The sequence below is a fragment of the Anopheles arabiensis genome, chromosome 2 (genome assembly GCF_016920715.1).
Source record: "Anopheles arabiensis isolate DONGOLA chromosome 2, AaraD3, whole genome shotgun sequence".
NCBI lineage: Eukaryota > Metazoa > Arthropoda > Insecta > Diptera > Culicidae > Anopheles > Anopheles arabiensis.
The window spans coordinates 107,471,749-107,489,085 of record NC_053517.1 but is presented as its reverse complement, the minus strand read 5'-3'; the positions used below and the strand labels follow the sequence as shown (position 1 = coordinate 107,489,085).

The following is a 17,337-nucleotide window of genomic DNA, read 5'->3' as shown; positions in this document are numbered from 1 at the left end:
TAAATTACATTACAAAAGGTCGTACACGGGTAGTGATGACCAAATAAAAGCCCTCGATGATATGTTCGAATATGTATCAAATATGAGACCAGTAGGAAAGCACAACATGCAAATATTTCAAAAGAGCATTTTGATGCAAATTACATCGTTGAAATTGCTGTTCGTCGATATGAAGGAGAAGCATAACATCAGCTATTTATCTACATACAAAGTAATATAAGGTTTCTTGTTTATGTTTTATTTTTTTAATTATATGATTTTTTCTTTCAGCTAAATCAAGACTTGCTAGAAAATTTTTTTTCACAACTTCGACAAAAAGGTGGAGCGAATGATCACCCTTCACCTTTAAATTGCATATATAGAATTAGACTGATGATTCTCGGTAAATCTCCAACATTTCTGCGGAATGTTACTTTTATGCCGGAGAATGTAGAAAGTGATAGTTATGTAACGTCTACTAGTCCCGTTGAAAACGAAAAAAAAAACTGTGATAATAATGAACATTTCGTTTTTGCAACGATGTTTGAGGAAGCCGAAATCGAATCTTTGCTTCCTGATGTGAATGAAATGCTACAAAGCAACCAATTTCAAACAGCAGAATCAAATGCAATAGCAAGTCTTTCAGAACAAGAGCAGGATGGACTGGAATATATTTTGGGCTACATTGCAAGAAAGTTTAAAGATAAATATTCAAATTTAAATCTAGGGACATATACTTGCAACTCCACAGACGATCATACTTATAGCCAGCCACCATCTTTTGTTAATCATTTGTCGGTTGGTGGTTTATACAAACCATCCGATGCATTTTTTATTCAAGGAATGTTAATGGAAGAAGTTTTTCAAAAACTTCACAAAGATGGGAAACTGGAAAAAATCCCGGGGATCGTACGAAATCTATCTATGCACCTTCAGGAGATTTTCCCAGAGTTGCCTTCAGATTTGATTAAAAGTTTTGCTAAGCAAAGGATAATAGTTAGAATGAGATATTTGAACACCAAACACTTGGATAACCAAAGAAACAATCAGAAACGTAAACAACCATATAACAGAAAAATATCAAATAAATTTAGAAAAATGACAACATATCGGTCCGCGTGTGTGGTTATTATTGTACTATTATTATTCTACGAAAATTTCATAAAAGTAAAAATCACTATACAACTGCAAACTGATATGCTAAACCGACACAAACGGCCAAAGATCGCTTAATTTGCTATTCAAATTTCATGTATAACTCCAGTATGCAGTGCATGCTATATGCATTCTTATTGTTTATTGTCAGTAGGTTGGTACTACATTCCGAATATTATTTACTGCTTTAGTTTTATTTCGTACACGTTTTTACAACTACGTAAAACTATACCTGGAATAATTAATATAACACGCACTACGTACTGATGGACTTGGAATAGCAACCTAGCAAGCTAGTAAGAGTACTTTACCGCAGCGGTGGATCTAACGGTAGGCGGACTAGGCGGTCGCCTTGGGCCCCGCCGTTTTAGGGCCCGGAAATCGCTAGTCCCCGTATCATACTTTTACACATACTGCATACTACAGAGTACTAGCGACAAGGGCCCCGGAAGGATGTACGTTGGGGCCCTGACGCTGGCGTCATTCGCTGGCGCTCACCATTTACCATTTACAGGGGGCCTCAACTCGTCTTACCGCCCAGGGCCCCTGATACCCTAAACCCACCACTGCTTTACCGTATTTGCTTATTCAGCACAATGAATTGTGTATTCTACGTCGGGAGTAATTTACAAGCGTTTTTGATGCATTGCAATACGACGTTTTTTACCTAAGTCAGTGCGCCACTTCAATGGATTCCAGATACGCAGCCTTGATTTTTATCAACTTTGTAAAACATTGTCCCAATGTCCCGTAGTCATTAGATGAATCGCCAAACCCGTAATGTAAGATATTCGCTCATTTTTTAAGATTATAATGATGCCTTTATGCGTTGTATCGTTATTTGCTGTAACTAACCCGATTTTGATGATAATTTTAAGTATAACTGAAATAAATTAAAACGAGAAAATGTATGAGTCTATTAGGCCTCTTTAAACACGAGCTTAGAGTGGATAAAGCACTTACGTTTGGAAGGAGCCTGTAGTAATTCAAAGTGATCAAACACTGGATGATGTGGTATTACTAAGATTGCGGTATTGCTCACAAGGAACATACTCGTCTGGGGTGTAATATGCGACATCAAATCGTTTAAATGTTCAAATACGGCAATTTCGCATTGACCTGCAAAATACTATTCCAACAACGCACCGTACTGATCTTAGGCCGAAAACACACGACCCAGAATTTCGAGAGCGCGATATGTATTTTCGACCCTAGAGTTTTATGATTCTCGTAAGCCATATATGACCCAAGGACGTAGCATGCAGACAAAGTTCAGGACGCTGGTTTAGGATGGAAAAGTTGAACGTCTTATCTAGATCGGGTGAACGGTATCGGTAACGGTGAACGGCAAAGGGTAGGTTTGTTGTGATATTTCATATTTCATTTACACTATTGTCTCGATGAACAGTGTGATAGGACGATGGGACGCCGTATCAAGCAATAGAACATAATAAATCTAAAATATAATAAACGAAAAATTAAACAGCTACCACTGTTGGATTGTGCATCGATATGTGCGTTTACAAATATTTCCAGTTGTTACAAATATAAGCAGCTTTCTGTTCCATTAACAATCTCTTTGTAGACGACCAAAATCCACACGTAAAGACAAAAGATAAACACATTTTGTTAAACACATGATATCATTTTGATGAATTCATTGATTATGTTTTGTACTTGTACATCGAACAACACATTGATTTTGTAAACAAACAACCATATGCTTTTGACATAACAATACTCAAATATGGCGCCCAGCATTTTCGACAATAATTCACCTCCTAATATCCATACACCTTGGACGACGACAACTGGTGTGCGAGTGAGCAGGCATGCAAACAAAACCACCACTCTCTCCCACTCTCGCTCACGCAGCGCAGCAACGCAGCCGAGTGAGAGCCAAATCAATGAAGACCCGGTTGCTGTTAGTGTGTGTGTGCGCGCGCGCTCCAACCGTTGAGGGAGAGAGAGACAGGGCGACAGGCGATGTGGTAGTGGAAAATATTTTGACCTAAGGGTAGGTTTTTGGTTTCGTTGTTTGTTGTTGGTGGTTGGTTTACGCTTCACGCGCACACGCTGTCTCTGTTGCTCCTTGGCATTTTTCCACCTTTCAAATGCCCGTGGCTCACACCGGCGATGAGCTGTGAGCTGAGCGTTTTTCTCACACCCTGCACAGCCCTTGTAGCTCGCCTTTACACACGTTTCGTTTTGTATCATATTTTTTGCCCTTGTTGTTGCTGCTTTTCATTCGTCAATGTTATGTGGTATGTGTGTGTGCGTGTGTTTTTTTTCTTCTCTCCTTTCATTCGACTCACTGTTTTTCCCTTCGCATATGGTCGAGCTCGGCGGGTATGGGCGACGATTTTAAATCACATGCACTGGCGTTGCCGATGCCACGCGATGTGGTTTTCCTTCTTTTTTTTCATTTGAATATCGAACAGTCCAGAGTGGTGTTTGCGTATATGTGAACGATTTCACTTTACCAGTTCTTTTTTTTCCCACCAAGTGCTATCCGAGGGTTCGCCCCGAGGGGAGGTTATGGTAAATGCGCGTTTCGCGCTGGCTTCCGTTTTTCGGGTTTAGTGCGAGGGCAAACGCACATATGCACGATCGAATTGAAGCAACACATTAGAATGGACAGAATAATAATAAAAAAAAACGCACACAACACACACAGGACGAAAGTGTGTGCGTGTGCGGGAAGGTACACTGGCAGAAAGGATACGGGCAAGGATAGTGTACTGTAGCCGTGAGGTCGGTGCGGGTTCGTGAGGTAAAGGGGGCCGCACAGAACGTTGCAAAGGACGGTTATGAAAGGGCAATAAAAAATATGATTGGAAGCATTCGGCCGAGCACACAGGCGAAAACCCATCGACGGGTAAATGGGAATATTTGTCAACGTGGTTGCGAGCAAGGCATGTAAGCGGGAAAGCATGAATCGAGGGCGCACCGAAAGGTTGTGTTTTTTTGGTGTGTTTCTGTGTATTTTTTTTTCTTCTGTACACGGGCAAAGGGATGCTTAAGAAATAGACGGGGAAGGAATAGAATGTTGTTCAACTGACGAGCTGTGGATTGATGTATACATTCGGAAGCAAAGCTACAAGGGGCGTGATTGGATTTGAATTTAAGAGGATGTTTTAGAAAAGGATACAAACGAATAGAAAAGATATTAGAATAACGAAATTATTCATTTAAGCAACCAAAACAAAAGAGTAAGTGTAAATATTTAAGCAACAAATATATAAAAGATACTTAAAAAACAAAAACAATGTAGTGTTAAACAAAAAACAAACAAGTGAATAGTAAATCAGTCAATTAATACAATAAAAAAATAAAGAAACAAAAAAACCAAAACCAAAAAAACGAAGAAAAAGAGCATACAAATAGATAAAAAAAGAAGCAGTCGATTTATTTCATAAATAACTTGCTTAACATAAAATTTATAGACAATTACTAAGGGAATTCAAACTTTATATAAGTTATTTAAATTGACTATAATGACTGAAAGTACTGTAAAAACATTGAAAATAATAGTAAACAACAGCAAAACAAACAAAGCAACTAAGTTAATGAACAACATGTTAATCAAATTACAAACCCATATCCGCTTAATTCACACTCAATCACATCGATTGGCTAATGTTTTAATTGCTCCAAAGCATGTAATCCGTGGTGGCATTGTTAAATTCTAAGGTAGCAAATAGCACACCGACAAGTTCAATTACCATTATTAGCGGCGCATTTGAGCGCGGCACCAGGATCACTCGCCACGAACCCAGGGGAACGACATAAGCAGCAGCAGCAGCAGGGGAAGTTCCGACACCGTTCCAGCCCGTGCTCGGCTAAGGACGAAGGTCGTCATCTTTATTTTCGTTGTCAGCGCACTGTCATCATACTCCATCATCGTGTTTCGCTGCTGCTGCTGCTGCTGCTGCGCCCCTTCTCACTGCCGTCATCGTGAGCGCGAGTGAGCGTAATCGTGCGCGTATGCGTATTGATTAGCTGGAGCTCACTTTGCGTCACTCGCTCTGGCTCGCGTCTCGGCTCTGTGTGTGCCCTTCGGATTATCCATTTTCTGGTACATGTGCTTACGGCCTCGACGGTATTGTCCTCTCTGGTCCACCGGTTCCCCCTGTTCCCCGGGCGAGTCCCATTATCGTTCGATAGCGCCTCGTTACACCTTCGGCACTCACCTATGTATACATATACATAAACACTCCTTGTTATGCTGCTCCTCTCTCCCTCGCTCGCTGCTGCCAACGAGACCAAGACCAGATTTTCCACCCCTAAAAATGCTGGGTCTGTTGCTCCAAAGACGACTCGGCTGCTTCATGCTCTCGCGGGCCCGTGCAACTCCCTTGCCATTCGGGCTCTCACGCTCCCGCTTGCTTTGGTCCCGATTTGCGCAGGGGAAATTCTTGGCCATATATTCCAACGCCACGGCAAGTATCGCTTTAACATTGCGCGAGGGGGGGGGGAGGCATCGAAGCCACAAGACACAAAGCAGACGATTGGCAAGGCGTCGAGAGGAGTGTTGGTGGGTAAGAACAACCTCCAGAAACCAGAAGGGAAACACACAGAGAGAGACCAAACGGCATGCTTATAAAGAAAAGAAGGAAAAAAACATACACTCACACACACAGAACGGGGTGGAATTGGTATAATGGTTTTGGTGGTGCGAGCAAAAGAACGAAGCGTTTCTTCATCTCTCCTGTGTGTTCCGTTTGATCGTTTTGTTCGCTCTTTTGTTCACGCTTTTTATCCATCGATTGCGCGTTGAACGCGTTTCCCTCCCCGTCCTCCCGGAGTGCTTGCGTTTTCTTTCCTTCTTTTTTTGTTTTGCTTTGCAGAGCGCTCGTTTTCCATACCACGCTTGATGGATCGACGCAAGATGGATAAGGAAGGATGAGGAGGAGGAAGAGGAGGGGTAGGAGAAAGAGGGGAAAGGAAGAGCGAAGTGATGGACGGTGTTCTGTTCGTTCGCATACGCTCTCTACGCTCGATGTCACACAGGAACACCCGTATGGGGTGAGAACCGTGGACGAGCAGGGGTGAGACGAAAGAGCAGATAGGAGGGGGAAGGGGAGAGAGAGGAATTGGGGTGAGATTGGGATGGATGGGAGGGTGTGGCATCAAAAGGGGGGGGGGGACAAGGGAAGGGCGGTGTCTCATGGTAGTCGTCTGCTAGGGAAACGAAGTCTCTGCTCCACGCGAATGAATGAACGCGAGAGGGAGAGCAAAACTGTATCTATGCTACGTGCCTGGATGGATGGATAAGTGTCTGGAAACAATCAAATATCGATCACGAACTGGAATGTCAACATTAGAATGTTTGATCCTTTTTTAAGTTAAAAAACTATAACTGAAAAACTACTCGAAAAGCTTAGTGCAACTGCTCGAATTCAAAATTTTAATAATCAAACTTTACCATATCAATTAAGATATTATTCCTCACAGTTACTTAAAAAGTGCTCGAATCTACTCGAAAACTTGTTAGAACTACTCGAATTCAAAAATGTATACTTTAAAGTTGATAAAACGATTTAAATAATAATCATCACATAATGTTAAAAAGTGCTCGAAACTGCTCGAAAAACTTAGTACAGCAGCTCAAATTTGTGTTTTGGATGAAATTTACGACTCACATACCTATACCTTCAAATCATAAGCATAAAACGCGCATTTGCTACCCAGCACATTTCAATCCAGCACACTATTAGCACCATATCGAGCGACTCCGCATGGGCGGTGAAGAGTAGCGAGTGGTGGACGCTGCATGGACGCTGCGAGTCACCCAACTGCGGGAGCGGCTTTCGGAGACAGACGCGAGTTTCAGTTCCGACGCGTGACCGTAGCCGTCTTCTCCGGGATCGGGAGATCCCGCGGGGGTGGGGTCGATCGGGGTGGGGCTCATTCGCGCTCGAGAGCTCGAGAATACGATTTGGCCCCTTTTTGGCGCATATTTCTCGCTTCTCGTACTCGGACCATCGGTTGCGACGTCGTTGCGGCATTCTTCTTTTATTTTGTTTCTCCTTCAACCTCGGTCGGCTCCTTCACCTTGCTGTTACCTCTTCCCCCGCTTGCCAGTGTGATTGGAGAAGAATGTGGAGGGAGGGTATGGAATCTCGAAGCATCAGCTGCTGCTGCTGCTCTGTTGCACCCTTTGCGAGCGAGAGATACGCGAGATTATTTCGAGCCGTACGCGGTGGGGCGGTCGCCCGTTTGTGTTTTTGTTTGTTTGTCAGTGTGCAGCAGTACAGCAGCCCATAGTTAACCGAGCAGACCGGGGGTGGGTGCTGTTCACCAATCTAACTGAGTGTGTCTGTGTGTGTGTGTGTGTCTGTGTGCATATGACTATCGGTGTTTGCTCCGGTTTTACGCTTCTGCTACGTACACGTACACAGCGTTTAGGGCAGCACGATTCCAACAAGCGTTTGCTACAACCGCCGAGCGAAGATGTTGATGACGGCAACAACGACGATGATCAACCGTGAGAAGGAATTCATCTCCGTGTGTGTGTGCGAGAAGGTGCACGCGCGCGCTTGAACGAGATGCGATAAAGTGGGAAAGCAACAGCGGGAGTACCCACACACGCTGCGTCACCCACCATGCGCCTCCACCGAAACCCCCGTGTTTTGCGGCCAAATCGGGTCGGGTCGGGATACTGGGTGCAATGGTTTCGTAAAGGGCGCGGTGGCGGCAGTTCGTAAAACCGCGGCAAAACAGCGCGGCGATGAATATGGATAAAAATAATCAAAATATCAAGAACGTTGAAAATAAACGCAGACCCGTGGGGTCGGGCCTCGTCGCCTTCCGCAAATTGCCCGCGCTCGCTCGCTCGCTCTGCTTGGGTGCCACTTGCCTTGGGTGCTCCGCTTTTTGCGCCCATTGCAGCTTCCAAAGCCGCCAGTAAAGCAAGCGGGGACTGGCGCACTCGCGGGTTTGGAGGGTTTGTACTGCGCTTCGGCGACATCATTACGCGCGGGATTGAGGCGCGGTGTGCAGGTACGCTTTCGCACGTTGGTTTGGCATTCTGACGCACTTACAAAGATTGCGGATTGCTTTCTCGCATACAGCAAAGGCAGCAGGACTAGCAGGAAGCAAGGGAAAGCGGGTTTGGTTCCGGGTAGTTGGCCTGGCTTTGTAACAAATGTAATAAAACCAGGGAGATGTAGGAAATATTGAACAAAATAATCGTATGAAAGTATTCACAAATGTAGATGAATTAAAATATAGTAAACAACTAGGTACACAACTAGGTAGTTAACCTATTGAAGAACTGTATTCTAAACAAAGTTTCCTAAATTTTGTCTTCAGAACAACTTCATACATTTTTATCTAAATATTAATTTTATTTCAGTAAATCATTAAAATTATCTTCATTACCACAAAATTAAGAAAAAACGTTTCACAGAGTTTAAAATAATATTAAATAAATTTAAAATAAAATTCTAATAATCAGGAGTACTAGAAAAAAGTAAATTAATGGAAATAAGAACAAAATATATTAAAAATAATTTTACACAAAATGTGTAGAAATTATACCTTTCCAAACCATTTGTACAAAGTATTAAGCATAGAACCGATGGTGCTCCCATTCCATCCCTCCAAACAGCAGCATAATACATGAAATCACTTCACAGCCCGAAACGTGGGGAGGGAAAGCACATAATTCGCTGCAAGTGGAATTGATTTGATTAATTAATGATGTTCCACTCGTGAACATCCCGCCATCGCCCTCGCCACTGCTGTGACTGCTGCAATCTAATGAGCGCATGAGACCTGCCAACAACAAACAAAAAAGGCAAAAGCTTGATCCTAGTGCCACCGGTAAAGCTAATTTGTCAATTTGCCCAAACACGAACCCCGACCCCCATGGGCTGGACGGGGTCACGGGAAAGGATTCTCAAACTCAGCCGGGGAGCGGGGGGAGGTGTGCAAACATCCAAACGCGAGGTTGCAGCGCGAGTTATTAATCTGACATTTCCACCCACCCAGTTTATGGGACGATTTATGAATTCTTCCGCTCGCGCAAGATGAGCGCAAAGGAGACGCAGAAGAAATGCACACTCACACTCGTTTTCCAAAAACCGCTTCACTCACAGCAGCCTCAGCACAGCCGAGGGAAGCAGGAAGTAGGGTTGCCGGCTACGCTTGCAGGGCATTGTTTGGGATGGCGAAGGAGGAGGAGGAGGAAGAGTGCTGTTGCAACCCCTTTTTTCCACTGTGCGCATTCGTTTCGTTTAATCAATTACAATTAATAAAGTGCACGATTAGATTAAAGCGACAGGCTTGTTTGATTCGTTTTCGCTCCCGCCAGTTCGGGTGAAATATTACGGATGCTGGTGCCTGGCGCAGGTTTTGAAGGGAAAGCAACAGGGACAGGCTTGTAAAAAACAACGGAGTACGATGGGGTGTTTTATGTTTGTTTTTTTTTTGTCCTCCTTCTTTTACCCCAAACGAAGCATGTGTGTTGAAATGCTGGTCACCAGTTGAAGCTGTTAATTGGGTTGTTTAATTGAGTTTTGTTTTGTGAAACATTATTATGCTGCTCGGAAATTACGTAAACCATGTTTGCCCAACTACACACACACGGGTTGGTTGGTGCTGTATGAAATCAATATCGGTCGATGGCTCGATTCCACAATGGAAGCGTACTGCCATCGATGGATTGAACAGCACAGCTGAACGGGACGCTCCGGGTCGGAGGGAAATGGCTTCGTCATCCACCGGGTTGATGGCTGGGACGGTCTCCAGGAGCCTCTTCTTCATTATTCGTATCATTTTGCATTGACTGAGGGTAGTGGGGGCCAGCCCGGCTTCAGTGATCAGAAAGAGATCACTCGATTGGACACGTGAAAGCGCAATGAATGAAGGAGCGAGCGAGGGACAAACCCCGCACGTATATGAGTGCTCGGGCGATGCTGGAACGATGAGCTAAAGTGAGTGAACCACTGAACCGTATTTGACTCCTCGGTATGCGAATGACACACACAAACACACACCTACGTGACCCACCCTTTCCAACCCCCCTCGTCGCACACTGTGGTCGAGTTGGAGTATAAATGTTCCCTGGGAGTAGAGGGTAAAACAAATGGTTGCGAAGGTACGAACGATTCGCACACGCACCACGCCGTTGTGCCGAAAATGTGATGAATTTGGGGTTTTTTTGGGGTGGAGGGTGGGGCGGGGAGGCATGAGGTTGAGCTGGCCATAGAGGAAACGGAATGAAACGAAATGGAAATGGAACGAGACGATGAACCAAGCGGGATGGGGGATGAGTCGCAGAAACACCCACCCGGCAGCGGCATAGGTACAGCAGCAGCATCCCATAAGGTTTGCAGGGTGGAACTGGGAAGCCATTGGGAAGAGTGACCGCAGTGAGCGAGGGGAGAGGGGAAGGGAGGCGAGCCAGAGAGAGATTGTACTGAACATTCTGCTGGACAGAAAACAGATTCAAATGGTCAGAAAGATGAGGTTTAATCATTACGTTTTAAATGACTTTCTTAAAGTCTTATTTTTTTGTCGATTTTCATCTTTAATATTGAAAATTTTCATCTTTTTATTTATCTTTACATGTTTTTACCATTTTTTCTCTTCATTATCTTTTTTTATTTTTTACTTTTTTTTTGTTTTTTTTTAACGTTTTCATTTGTTTGACTTATTTTTTGCATATAACTAAGTTTATTAACTTTGTTTTTTATTTCACTTCATTGTATTTTTATCAACTCTTTTTCTCTTATGTTTGCTTTACAACTATTTCCTAATAAGGATTTCCATTTTTTTTTTACTTTTTCTTACGCCATTGATACTTTTTCCACCATAATTTATAGCTTTCAAATTGCTATACACACATGCTTCAGTGTTTGCTGCTAAAAAAACGCAATTTGTACGAAATGTAGCAACAAATCGTGCAAAATGCAATGAATAAACCAAAACTATAGTGCGCACACAAATATTAACAAACACGATAAAAACGTGTGAAACTGTTGCGGCAAATATGTACATGTCTGATGAGCGAGCAAAAGCGGGACAAGAGACAGCGATAAACCCGCTCATCTAAACGCTCTCGCGCGAGCGCCCGAACCGAACCGAAGCGAATATGCTGAAAATGATCAACCGGCCAGAAGAATCGCGCGAAAGGAAAGGCAGAAAAGAAACAGCAAGCGCGGTGGAATACGCCGGCGTAGGAAGGGGTAAGGAAGAACGGGCGCGCTGTGTTGGCAGTGTTTTACACTGTTTATATTTTTTTCTCTCTCTCTCCTCCCCCCCATCCCATCCCTCCGGTACTTATCGTGCACGGGTTGGTCGGGCGGTTTCGTATTTGGCCGTTGCTGGACGGTGTTGCTGTGTTCCACTTCCGTGGAAGAAGTTGGCACATTTCTTCATCATTCTCCCCTCGATCGAACGTAGAAGGCCTCGCCGTCGTCTTCCTCCCACCGGGTCGGGAAGAGGGGGGAGGGGGGATTGCGGGTGATGGGGATGCGCGAAAGTACTTGACCTTCGCTTCCACAAATCCTCGTACCAAACCCGTTGGGTCAAATGCTCGTGCGCGCCTCGGTCACTATGGCTACATCTCGTTCGCCTCAACGCCGTTCTCGTTGCAGATGTATGATTTTGTTTCTTGCTTTATCTTTCTCTCTCTCTCTCTCTCTCTCTCTCTCGCTCTCTTTTCATCTCAATATTCTAGGTTGCTCTCATTCTCGCACACAGCTTGGCACCGCCGTTTCGAAACTGTACCGTGGTCGATAGGGCTTCTAGAGGAGGTCCGCTTTATCCTCGGTTTTTATCAGCGTACAGACGGTGCTGTTCTGTTGCACCTTTGCATGGTGCTCCATTTTCGAGCGAAGGTATTTGTCCTTTGTCCTTTGTGCGAGTGCTTCACTTACGGTGGTGAAATATGGACATGGAACGGTGTCAGTCGCCTTGGAATGTACCACCAAGCCAGCACGACAGTGTAATCATAATTACTCTAATATACTACAAATATTTCTCCGGTATCATAAGAGTTTCTGACTGTCTCATACCTAAACGTTTGTCCTTGGAAAAGCTTAAAATTGGATTTAAATTTTAAATTAACTTCCTTTTCGATCGGCACAAAAAGGCCAATGACAAATCCTTTCATAAAAAGCACTCCAACGAAACTGTTTCGTCGAGGCCTGTTTCTCGCACCGCACCGACTTTTGTGCTTCTATCATTCCCAAATCAAGCTTAAAAGCCTCAAACGTAAACCTACGACAAAAAAGCACACACACACACACACACCCATCTCAGCACTGATTGCGTGGAGACAGGTGTTAACTGATGATCTCATCCATCACCGTTTGAAACTCATACGCTTCTCTAGCAGCACACACCAAAAAAAAGCCAGCAAGACGCCGATCATAGTTTCGTAACATTTGGCCAAATTCGAGTAAAAGCAAGCTTAACTTCAAGCTCCAAAAGCACGACAGGGTCGTCTCCCCCCCAAGGCTCGTAAGGTGTGCGTGACAGGGGACTGCTGCCAGGCCGAGCTATTGTGTCGCGTGGAATCGCGCGGATTGCGAGACCATACCGGACCGGTAGCCCGGATGCCAAAGTGAAGGTGCTTTACGGTGGGACACACTAAATTCCGAACCGAAACAGGTTACGCTTGAAGATGGGTGTTTTTTTGTGGGCAGGGCAGACATTTGAAGCGTACGGTAGGATGATGCCGGAGCTTGTGTGATAGGATTAAGGCATACGGTGTGATTTTTATCGCCGATTGAGACAAATAAACGATAGGCGAAAGAGTGTGTTATATGGGGGGTCAACTCATCGAAAAGGAAATAATATGTAGTTTGCAGATAATAAGCATCAACATATGAATTTAAACACCAGTAATGTGTATAAATAAATATTTTGAGACAAATCGATAATGACGTTCAATTTATAAACAATCCGAAGACTTACTTCTCTGGCAATTAAGTGTATTCTCGTTAAAAGTTCCTTATGAAGTAACATACGATCCGAGCTCAAGTGAGATTCGAACAAAGACATCCGTTGCAAAGTGCGCGCTACTTACCGATTGCACTGTTTTACATGCTACCTAGTAGCTCCGTTAACAGTCGTGCAGGTTCCGATCGTCACTTAAAACCACCATTCTCACATTTTTCTTCTTAATGACTGATTTGCTCCATAAATTTACATGGTAATGTCAAACATTATGGTCCTTTATTTTATTCCGAACAACCGCAATCAAATTTTACACGCACTTCTAGAACTAGAACTCAGCAGTGTCTCTGTGTATACCGAAAAGCAGGCGAGTAAGCATCCTCATTGAATAACGATTTCTTTCACCCCCGAACGCAAACGATGAACCGTCTTTTCCATTCCTTTTTCGAACCGTTTTGTTCGAGGTCAATAAACAGGCATGCGACCCACGAGATCACGGGAATCAGGTGGCTATGGCTACGTGTTCGCCCTTTCTTACCGCCTTTCTTGCCCATTCCCCTGCGCCACACCCACATCGCATGAAGTCACACAAAGTGGACTATAACAGCGGGCGAAACAAACAAAACAACAACTGCCCGAATGGAAGGGAGAGGAAAAAGTGGAGAGGGCAGGGAGACAAACCTTCCCCCGTTCCATCCACCGACACTCACTCAGAAATAAAATAATCAATAAACCCGCCGAGCAGTAGAAAGCCACACGCCGTAAACGCGAACGACAGTCCGCCAAGCACGAAATTCCAATGCTCGAGCAGCAACAGCAGCAGCAGCAGCATCATCAGCATTCGATGGCTGTGGCTGCGGCGGCGGCGGCAGAAGCAGCAGCATCATCCCACGGGTTTTATTGCGATCGGGTCGTCCACGCGGCGGTCGCGAGAACGCGCCCGGCCCCGCGAGAACGCCGGTTTGCGCTGTTAATCGTCCTTCTTTGTGTGCCCGCCTTTCCTTTTGGACGTTGCCGTTGCCTGCCATCCCAACAAATCGATGGGGATGGGTCAGATTAAACCCCCTTTGCTGGAAGCAAAGCAAGCAACCGAAGAGAGGAGACACATTTTGCTGCCGTCACCTCGCCACCGTTCGCCGCCATCGCCGCCACCACCGCCGTGTGTGTGAAATCTCGGAGCAAAAGGGAGAAAATTCGAACGCCATCGCCTTTGGGGATGGAATACGATGCGAAAGGAATTCATCCAGAGCTGTTGTCGTCGTCGTCGTCGCAGTCCAGTGTGTGTCGTACGGACGCGACGCGGTCTGAGATGATGGCCATGAAGAAGCGAAAGGTGATCGTAAAAAATATGATTAGTTCCCGCGAGCATAAGTGTCCGCGGTCCAATGGGGGGTGCATTGCGGACAGACGAGCGGCACGAAAGGGGTAGAAAGTACGGATCGAGGAATAAATCAAACGCTGGACGCAAACGAAAGAAGATGACCCCAACCGAAGAACACAGAAAAGTAACAAAAAAAGCTTTCGAGAATCGTCAGCGAAGGAGCGAAGAGGAGTGGAAGGATGTCTGAACAGTTTCGGGGGCGGTGGGTGCCCTTTTCGTCCCACTTGATTACAAACGATCAAAACAAATCTATTAGAAGGAAAAGGGAACGGCCAAATCAAGAGCGCAGTTAGGGGGGAGGGAAAGCTTACGATCCACTGCCCGGGACAGAACTTTGAATATTTGAACGATTATAAAGCTCACGAACCGTTCGATTCTTCGTTCTCCGTTTCCCACCCTAGAACGACCTTTTTTTCCCGTGTCGATCCCGTGTAACAGTTGGCGTCTTGGGCGTCTCGCCCAACTGGGCTCCGGGGTGAAGATGGGATTTTAATGATTTTTTGCCCTTCCGAGTTGATAAATTGATTTTACTTTCTTCGCTTTCCGTGGTTTGCGCTCCGCTCCGGTGTAAGGTGTAATCGGACGCGCAATACAAAGCGATTTCGGGATGGGTACAGATGGGACGGAAAAGCATGCCCGAGCATCGCTTCACTTGACGTTACGTTGCCTTGGAGAAAAGGTCAAATAAAGTGGCCAGCTTATAAGGTGGCCAGCCTGTTTATTGAAGCGAACCGGCGAACGGTACCAAAATCGGACACTCAAACCGTGCTGTAAGGAATCAAAATTGAGCTGGAAAGACCGAAAGCATTGAATGTTAAAAAAACGCATAAACGGCATGGTAAAGAATTCTTAGTTTTAAGGACTAACAAATAAGAACATTAAAAACAGAATAGAACAAATATTAAATAATAAAATAATAAAATAATATAATAAATTTAATAAGAATAATAAAATAAAACATAAAACAAAACATTTAAATGCAACAAGCAAAAGAAAGCAGCAGCAAATATGAAAAAAGAACAAAGTACCTAACATAATTTACCTACAACAGCTAAAGGTAGCAGAAAATGAACAAAAAAGAAAAGAAATAGAATTGATTCTTTAGCAGCATAACAGTGTTTGAAAAGAAGAAGCAAAACACAAAAGAAGTAGACAACTACATCGACAGAAACGTTGTCAACAAAGAAACCTTAAACCACAAACAACAAACGTGATCGGTTTAGCTCACTTTACCGAGCATCGCATCGCTGGCCGCAGCATAAAAACAAAGAAAACACACCACGATCGTGCCTTACATCGATCGCATAGTAGAAGGTGTGTAAAGGCCATAATTTTCCACCCATCACCCCCCCCCCCCCCTTCGAGCATAGCCTCTGCAATATAGTTGCATTCGTGCAATCGGTTAAACCTTTCCCCCAATCGAAGGCACAAACCTTAAGGTGGCGCATTCCGTTCCACTGTCCATCATTCCGGGGCCGGATTCCGGTAATGATCCTTAAATTCCTTGAACGCGATCAAACCGCGACTGGGGGGAAGATCATACAGCATAGAGCATAGAACAGTGCCCAGTGCATTGCTCGCGCAGTAGCCGATCGGCCCATCGCCACAAGGGCTCACCGAGACCGTGCTAGAGAGCTGCAGGCGGCTGAGAACCACGGCACAGTAAATTGGACCTCATTTGCAGGGGTAACTCCCGATCGACGAGAGCCGTACGAGGCTGATGAGGGCTTTTGCCTGCCATGATGAATGACCAGATCAAAGAGTAGATCGTGATCGCGATCTGTTTGCTTCGTACGGGAAGGGACTAGCAAAAAGGTAGACGATGCTTAGACCATCGAAGCGATTATCGGAAATCCCGCACCGGAGGCACTGCGCTGGGTGAACTGAACTCCACCTCGAGCCCTTTGCATCGCTTGCCGCGAATGATCGGGGCGGGCGTTGTAAACGGGACGGCTTGGGCGCGCACTGCAAGGCACACTCAAACACGCGGTATCAAGATGCGCCTCGCCTACGGAACCACGGTGCCTGCGAGTGGAGCACATTTGGATTTAACAGGTATTTATTCGATGATGACTCTCCCCACCCCTTCGATGTCGGTTTCCTCTCCACAGACCGAAGAAGGTACCGTTGGCAGCAACGAACGTTCGAATGTGGAAAGACGTTCTGGGCTCTCGGTTCTTTCCCGCGGCTCAGCCAACGGAAGAACGACGAGTCACACCGGTACTTGGGTGCGATGTTCTCTGCCTCACATGCACACACACACACACACACATACACAAATGATGTGCAAGAGTCAAAACGGCGACCACGGAAAGGCGGTGGGTTTGGGCCCGGGCTCGACCATCTTCGACAAACGGTACCAAAACGCTGCCCCGGCCGTCGTATGTATCGTTCCGGCTGCGCATTGCCGGCAAAGCATTGGCAAGCGAAGGCTGGCGAAGAGAGAAAGAGAGAGGAAGAATAAAACACAGATTCACCCATTCCGACTCCGGTTGATGATGATCCGAATGATGGCAGGTCCGAGCGAAGGGAAATGGGAAATGGATGAGCCACCAACGATGGCATCGTCCCGTTTTTTTTTCTTTTACTTTTTTTTGCCCAGCCAGTGTGTGCCAGCCAGTGGTTGGTTGCAAAAAAAAAGGCAGCAGTAAGGGCTCCTCCCCGAAGAGGAGGAGACGGGCGGTAGGGGTAGGGACGGATTAGGCTCGGGATCGGGGAAATTGTTTCAACGGTATCTCTCGCGAACGCTCTGTTGTGTCGTGGTCCGTCCAAAGCCTCACCTCCCAGGTGCCGTTTGATGCCGCGCGTTGTTGTTTTTTTCATGCACAAACACTGCTATTATGCGTACGGTATATCGATCGAATGATTCGGGAAGAAGGTGTGTGAGGATGAAAAAAAGTAAGCAAAAT

At 45.3% G+C, this 17,337-nt stretch overlaps 1 long non-coding RNA gene across 1 annotated transcript; it reads right to left on the bottom strand.

Annotated features, from left to right (window-relative positions):
• Window positions 1–1,111: 1,111 nt before the first annotated feature.
• Window positions 1,112–2,811, bottom strand: LOC120894888. The gene is made up of 3 exons (XR_005738254.1): window positions 2,659–2,811; window positions 2,098–2,590; window positions 1,112–2,017 (listed from the first exon to the last, which is right to left on the bottom strand). It is a non-coding gene; the product is annotated as an uncharacterized LOC120894888 (long non-coding RNA).
• Between the last annotated feature and the right edge of the window lie 14,526 nt (window positions 2,812–17,337).